This window comes from Maylandia zebra, linkage group LG4 (genome assembly GCF_041146795.1).
Source record: "Maylandia zebra isolate NMK-2024a linkage group LG4, Mzebra_GT3a, whole genome shotgun sequence".
In the NCBI taxonomy this organism is placed as follows: Eukaryota; Metazoa; Chordata; class Actinopteri; order Cichliformes; family Cichlidae; genus Maylandia; species Maylandia zebra.
In genome coordinates this window covers 16,440,894-16,448,931 of record NC_135170.1, presented here as the reverse complement: position 1 = coordinate 16,448,931, position 8,038 = coordinate 16,440,894, and the positions used below count along the sequence as shown (strand labels likewise).

The window sequence follows — 8,038 nt, the reverse complement described above, 5'->3', positions numbered from 1 at the left end:
TGGAGAGGGTGAACAGCTTTAGGTACCTGGGCGTCTACACCTCTGAGGACCTCACCTGGACACTGAACACCACACAGCTGGTCAAGAAGGTTCAGCAGCGGCTGTATTTCCTGAGGAGGCTGAGGAAATTTGGTATGTCGGCCAAGATCCTCAGCAGCTTCGACAGCTGTGTTGTGGGGAGCACCCTGACCAGCTGCATCACTGCTATGGACCGCAAACGCCTGCAGAAAGTGATAACAACCGCAGAGAAAATCATCAGAACTCCGCTGCCCTCTCTGCAGAGCATCTACCATCGCAGAGTCCAGAGGAGAGCTGCCTCCATCCTCAAAGACCCCACACACCCCCAACACGGACTGTTCACACTTCTGCCCTCGAGACGAAGGTTTAGAAGTGTGAAATCCAGAACATCCAGACTCACTAACTCCTTCATCCCCACTGCCATCAGACTCTTGAACAGCTGACCCATTTTGAACATTAATAATAATTTATTTGCACGTCTGGTTATCTTACATATTAAGCCAGCATATTAAGCTATAGCTCTTTTGCACACATCTGTTTCAAATCTCCATATTTTATCTCCTTTTCTGTCCTCAGCTATTTATTTGTACTATTTGTATTTATATGTTCTATTTCTATTGTATCTATTAATTGGCATCTGTGGGTGGACAGCAAAGAAAGAATTTCATTGCACAAAGAAATGCCTTTTCTCTTGTGACACATGACAATAAAAACTCTGAATTGAATCTTGAAGAAAAAGATTGTTCATCACACAAATTGTGCTCAAGGTCAAGGTCACATCGGGCATTCCCCACGGGTTTTAATTCTCTTCAGTTTGTACAATACAGTAATATACTAGTAATGAAACTTAAGAATGTCAATTAGGAAGGGGGGAGATACTTTTTCACAGCTGTAAGCCCTGGCATATTGATCCTCTGTGAACCAAACCCTCAACAGAACATCACTGATATTCACTGAAATCTGTGTGACGACAGAGGATTTGAAACCTGGATCCCAAAACCTCACAGAAGCAAGCAAGCAGTGAGAGAATGGACATTTACTGTTGCCTTAAAGCATTATGATGTTCCTTGGGGCCCTGTCAGTGTTTTGATAAAGGGATGACAGCTATTCAATATATGTGACTCCTTACTGAGAGCCCCAGAAGCCCGGCTTAGTTAAACACACCTGGCTTTCATCCAGCATCAGCTAATAAACTGAACCGCAGCCATGAGACCAGGAGAAATTGCAGTAATATGCAGCAGAGGGTTGCAAACACACACATCACACAGAGGTGACTGTGTGCTTCCCATGGGGCTTGTACAGTTATAAAATTAGAGATAAAAGAAAAAGCTTGCTGTCGACTCATGTCTTTTGGAGCTTTTGATCATTTTCTGAAACTAAGCACACAAACACACACCACCACTGTAGTTAAACAGGAAATATTCGGCATAACCAAAATCCATTTTGCCAAACACATTGTATTTTTATGAGACCGTATTAGTTTTTCAGTTGCAGGAAAGCTGAGAAGTGAAATTCCTTTAGGGTTACTAATTACGCTACACATGTTGGAGGCCCATTTTCTCCCCGTAAGCCTGCCCCACATACTGCTCAGTATTCCCCCAATTACTGTACATGAAGATGCAGTAAGATTGCTTCTGGCTGAGTCTATTAGTGTGTAAAGTATGGGTGGGAAAGTGTCATGGTCTACGGCGGGTGGCTGGAGTTTCCATTAGGCTCCTGAACTGACCTGGGATCCGCCCCTGGGCAGGGCCAACTCCAGCTCCTGCACACCTGGAGCCTATTGCAGGCTATCAAGCCAGAGGGATTTAAACCACACATCGATGTTCACTCACTGCCAGTTCGTCATCAACCCATGTTGGTAACAGGTCTTGTGTCTCAAGTTCTTACTGTGATTCATCTTACTAACTAAGACTCTTTTGTGCTACAGTCGCTGTACCCACCCTGGCTCACTCCACCTCCGGACTCGGAATATCTAGTGATCATTTTGGAAATCCCTCTGTGCCTCACCTGCCTGCCCTCCTGCCATCACACTCCATCTGGAGCCCCGGATCTCAGGTCAGCCTTTCCACGCCACTCAGCCTCCCCTGGATCTTCATCACCCCCCTCTCAAACACTCCAGGTCCCTAACTGCAAAGTAAGAATTGCTGCTCTTATTCTGGCCACTTCTGAGCTGCCTTCACTACCTGCTTAACTTCTATATCCTCTCCCCTCAGTGTGACTGTTCCCCACTCAGCTCCGTTCCACTTCCCAGGCCTCGTTCCCTCGCCCTAGCCACGTTCCCCTGGGCACGCCACACCAAGGCTCCACGTCTCGTCATTTTCTGTCTTTGCCACGTTCCCCTTTGTTTTGTTCCCCTTGCACTTAACCGTAATAAACTATTAAATCATCTACCGTCTCCGCTCTGGGTTCCTGCACCTGGGTCCTATTCAGTACCGGCCATCCGTCGCCGTGACAGAAAGGGAGGACCGTATCATTATGCTTTCAAAGAGCAGAGCTTGTGCACACTCTACACTAATCAAGGAGCTGTAATTGATGAGAATCCTGAGCTGTACCTGAATCAAAGGCTGCACACACTCGACTGTAAAGTCAGGGTGCAAACAATGAATTACAGTATCGACTACACGTTGTTTAAACGTGGCAGCATCTGGTTGGCATCCACCACTGGTTGGATGAAAAATGGTTGCACTATGCCACCAGTGCTAAATCAAAGTGCATAATGGGAAAGTAAGTGGTAAAGAGTAGAGATTTCCTATGTTTTAACACACAATCTGAAATGTCCCCTTTCCGATAATTCCCCTCTTGGATATCCTGACAGTGACTCCTACTAAACTTTAAGTTATGGAAAGGAGTGGAAGACAAGCAGCAGCAAAAAAATCATGAAGAGAAGAAGTCTTATAAACATTTTTAAATTGTGTGATGCAATAAATGAAGGCTAATAAAACCATATGAAGAATTTGCAAACCAGGTTGCTGGTAAAAATTTCTGATGTGAAGATCAATAAAGAGAAAACAGAGCAAAACTGAGATCTCTCAGGCCAGGTGTACTGCGTAAGTGATGTGTACAGATCAATAGAGCAACAGGAGTAACAAATAAGATGAACGACTCAGTCATTAATAATAATGTGATCATTTATTTGTTTTCAATGACCAATTTCTCCCTTTGAGAGGGTTTATGTACATAATACCACATAAAACTCATCTATAAAGGCACAATTGTAAACTTGTAATGTGTAATCTTTGCTTTCACTGCATCTAAAATAGATGATTTCTGATCCCTGAGCTCAATCTCCTGAGTTGTAAGATACAGACTTTTGGTCAGGATGTGTAGGCGTAACATTAAAATCCACTGAGCACCAATTTTAGCTTCAGTTTCAATATGAAGGTTTGTCCCAATTCAATAGAAGATCCTCAACAATCAGAAAGACACCATGAGGCCGTGGGCAGATGGCTCGGCTGGTACCATTTCCTCTGTTACTGTGGTAACAGGAAAAGGTGGACAAGTTTATAACGCTTATAAAAGGTTGTATTTTAACCCAAAGGGTGTCCCAAACAGAAAAATAAAAACCAAAAGTGAAGTTTTAGTCTGAGAAAGTTGAGACAGAACTCAAACTCTCATCTTCTGGTTTGAAGTCATGTTTTGCAAATGTCTTGTTCTCCCTTAATAATGCTGCTGGATCTATAATCTGCAAGTCAGAAAACACATGAAGGAGTAGGCTGGTGCATCACAGGTACCCTTTGTTGAAAAGTGATACGGACACAGCCTGGATGGCTCAGGCTGAGCAGTTAGATGACCAAGTTAGAGAGTTAAGGTTGAGATGGTTTGGACATGTGCAGTGGAAGGATAGAGGATATATTGGACAAAAGATGCTGAATATGGAGCTGCCAGACAGGAGGAGAAGAGGAAGACAACAGAGGAGGTTCATAGAGGTAGTGAAGAAGGACATGCAGAGGGTTGGTGTGACAGAGTAGGATGAGATGCGATAGAGACAAATGAAGTGCTGTGGTGAGAAGCAAGAAGAAGAACTGATGTGTTGCACACAACTTACATACCATCACTTTCCAAGCTGATATGGAGATCCTATTACAACATCCATCCATCCATCCATTTTCTTCAGCTTATCCAGGGTCAGGTCGCAGGGGCAGTAGCTTAAGCAGAGAACCCTTGACCTGCTTCTCCTTAGCCACCTCCTCCAGCTTGTCCAGGGGAACACCAAGGTGTTCCCAGCGGGATGCCCAGAGCACCTCACCCAGAATGCACCCAGGAAGCATCCTTGTCAGATGGCTGAACCACCTCAACAGCTCCTCTCGATGTGGAGGCATAGTGGCTCTACTCTGAGCCCCTCCCAGATCCCCAAGGGAGAGGACAGCCACCCTTAAGAGAAAGCTAATTTTCACCGCTTGTATCCGCAGTCTCGGTCTTTTGGCCACTACCCAAAGCTCGTTACCATAGGTGAGGGTAGGAACATAGATCGACCGGTAAATTGAGAGCTTCGCTTTTATGCTCAGCTCTCTTTTCACCATGATGGACGGTGCAGCGTCCTCATCACCACTGACCGTCTGTCAATCTCCTGCTCCTTTTTCTCCTCACTCTTGAACAAGACCCCAAGATACTTAAACTCCTCCACTTGGGGCAGCAACTCGAACCTGACTTGGAGTGGGCACTCCACCCTTTTCTGGCTGAGGACCATGGCATCATTTCCAGCTGTATTGTGACTTCAGCACAGTCAGAAGACGGCAGCTCCTATCTGTGATTTTCTGGCAGCTAACATATCCATCATTTTCATGAAGTCTTTGATATGACATCACTGCCAATAACTAATGTAAGCACATGTGACATAACAATCCCACAAACAGTTGTTGCATTGCACGTAGTGATGGATTGTTGAACTTCTCTAAGATGATACACCTGATGATGCTGATACTGATGGCCTTTTATTTATTTATTTTTTACAGTCCTTTCCTCTGACGAATACATTAACTGACAGAGCAGACAAAATATTAATTATTACAAACACAAGATTTATGGCTCACTGTGGTTTTTTTCACTTGTGCTCAGATTTACAGTGGTTAAAATGATTAAAATAAAACATTACATATGCAGAACACTGGTACAAAGATGGGTTGCAGGATGCATATTTTATGCCGACCCTCATGCATTTGGTCTCAGTCTCCACGATGAACTACCATCAGGATCTGGGTTATCCGAGTCAGAAGTTGTGTCTAGAGTGATAATCTCTCCATCTGATGACCTCTGTAGCTCATCCCTTTTATGTCTGCTAACACTATTTGCACTCAGACACACACACACACACACACACACACACACACACACACACACACACACACACACACACACTAGCATGGACTCAAACACAGACGGTCAAAGCAAACATGCATCAGAGTTTAACCCCAGCAAGTTCTGTTCGTTCATATTCAACTCTGCATTCTCAGAGTAAATGCATCCGTGGTTTCCAAAGATAAATAAAGGCACTGAGCTCTGTAAGGTAATAAAAACTCAGTATGAACTCATGACTGATGGGCGCTATCACCTTGGCACGATAAAAAATGGAAAACGCTGCGACAGAGAGCAGCATGTTAAAAATATCATGCTGTGAAAAAGACAGAAATGCGTCGTGTCATGCAAAAGTGGTGTACGGATGGCGTCCCCGCCGAGAGCTGAGTCAATCACCCCCCTGTTAAAAATGCCAGACAGGAAGACAAAACAAACTATTTAGGTGGCGACACGTTGGCTGACAAGATGCAGATAGTGGACCCAACTGACAGGTACATGCAAACAGCAGAAATAACAAACAGTTGGCAGTTTGAGAAACTCATTGAGCTACTGTTGATGGAAAAACGGAAATCTAGTTTGCAGGTTTATAGACAGTGAAAAGAGAAGACGGGCAATTGGTGACATGACCAGTGTTGGGGAGTAACGGAATACATGTACCGCCGTTACGTATTTAAAATACAAAATATGAGTAACTGTATTCCGTTACAGTTACCGTTTAAACAGGTGGTATTCAGAATACAGTTACTTTGTTGAAATAAATGGATTACACTGCGGTACTTTCCTGTTTCATTTTGTCGCGGGTCAGGACTGTTTGGGTTTTGTTTGACAGCTACGTTCTGTTGTTCCAGGCGGCAGCGTTACGGTTGCCATGGTTACAGGGCGACGCTCTCTCTCTCTCTGCGACTGTGTGTTTCCTGGGTGAGAGAGCGCCTTTTCGTTGTTGTTGTTGTTGTGCTAAGCTAACAGGCAGAATGCTACAAGCATAGCTCTAAAGAATGTAGCATCATGGGCAGTGTAGTCCGTGTTGCAGGGAGAATGGACTGCCATACACTTTATGGGTCTGTGAGCGCGAGGAGGCAGAAAAAAGGGGAGTGGAAAGGTACGAGTTGTCATCGAGGAAAAACGGGAGCTGGAAGCATGTAAATATAATAATAACCACTGCAGCCAAGAAGAGTGCCTGACGAGCCCAGTTGTAAGTAAGCTATTAAGACTCGACTGTACACAGTGTTCGTGTTTTCCTCCGAAAACAATAAGTTCCGTTGGAGCAGCCTTTCAACGCCTCTCTCTGTCTCTCGCAAGAAAAGTTGACCCACACAACAAAGTAAAGCTATTTTTCGGCTACGAGCCGACAGGGACCCCGCCGTATTAGTCAGAGGTCCGTTTACTACAGTTCGGAGTCGCGGACCTTCAGTAACAGTAATAAATCACACAGCAATAGTACATTCACGTTGTTGTAAAAAGCATGATAATATATTAAGTAATCCAAAGTATTCGGAATACGTTACAGAATACATTTTGGGGCATGTATTCTGTATTCTGTAATGGAATACATTTTAAAAGTAACCTTCCCAACACTGGACATGACACAGTGGACAAAAGAAGACGGGGGATAGCTATGCACCAGGATAATGGCACAGCTGACAGCCAGTCAAAGCCAGTAAATGTATCCTAACTGTGGCAGAAAGCAAAAGGACAAACCTGCACTGCGACATCTGGAGAGGACTTGGAGAAAGGTGGACGCTGGTTAGGTCACATGTCCAGCTGTGGGTTAACTTCAAGCAGTGGTAATCGGCTTTGACAGACAAGACAGGCTTAATGAAGGCTAAGCCACGCTTACAGCTTCTCTCAGTGGTCAGCGGGCAAAGGTTAGCGGCTTAGCAGCAGGACACTGAAACAAACAAACTCCAAACAAAGCATAGGACACATGAGATTTTCTATTAGCATATTTACTGCAGTAAAGTGTCAGATTATTTTCTTTTTTTGGAAACAGTTGCATACTGGCGTAAACAGAAAAGGTGGGGAAAAAAATAAGAGAGAGGAAAACAATAAGTACGAGGGGGGCGGGGAGTCAAAAATGGAATCAGGGGAACTGAGGGGGAAGAGAGAGTTCCTGTCCCTTCCAAGGACATGGCAGTGTTCATGTTCTCAGTCGGTACCATCTGCTCCAGGAGCATGTCAGCCTGCCAGTGAGGAGAATGGTACAAGGCCGCGCCAAAAACATGCCGTAACACCGCCACCACCATAACAAACAAACAAAACCCTCACACAGACATGCACACTCACACACACAGGCACACACACTGCAGAGCCGCACATTAATTCTGTTCCAGCGAGTGTCAGCAGCAGAGTTCCAGCTATTAAAAATCTGCAATCTACTCGAGATCTGCAGGTATCTGTGATACTGCAAAACGAATTTTCCAGGGGAGGCTAACACAGTGATGTGAAATAATTACATCTCTCTCTGGGAGATGCGAATTAAGATTATACGGTTTCGTGAGCTGGGTCCAGGTGTGCTAAGGAGAGAGCGCTGGGGCTGAGTCAGGCCCGAGGTGACGGAGCAGGAGAGCACCCGGGGGGGGGACGACCAGTGCCAGCGTGCTACAGTCAGCTCAACTGCGTCTACCTGTGCTCAGGGTGTATTTCTGTGTGTGTATGTGTGAGCATGCATGGATCCCTAGATGTGTGTGCATGTGTGTGTGGCTGGGCTGTGATGTGTATGCAGGAGTAC

At 45.0% G+C, this 8,038-nt stretch overlaps 1 long non-coding RNA gene across 1 annotated transcript; it reads left to right on the top strand.

Annotated features, from left to right (window-relative positions):
• The first annotated feature begins 1,715 nt into the window (after positions 1-1,715).
• Positions 1,716-2,320, top strand: LOC112434690 (uncharacterized). Its single transcript, XR_003024167.2, has 3 exons — positions 1,716-1,872; positions 1,946-2,152; positions 2,232-2,320. It is a non-coding gene; the product is annotated as an uncharacterized LOC112434690 (long non-coding RNA).
• Positions 2,321-8,038: the final 5,718 nt, after the last annotated feature.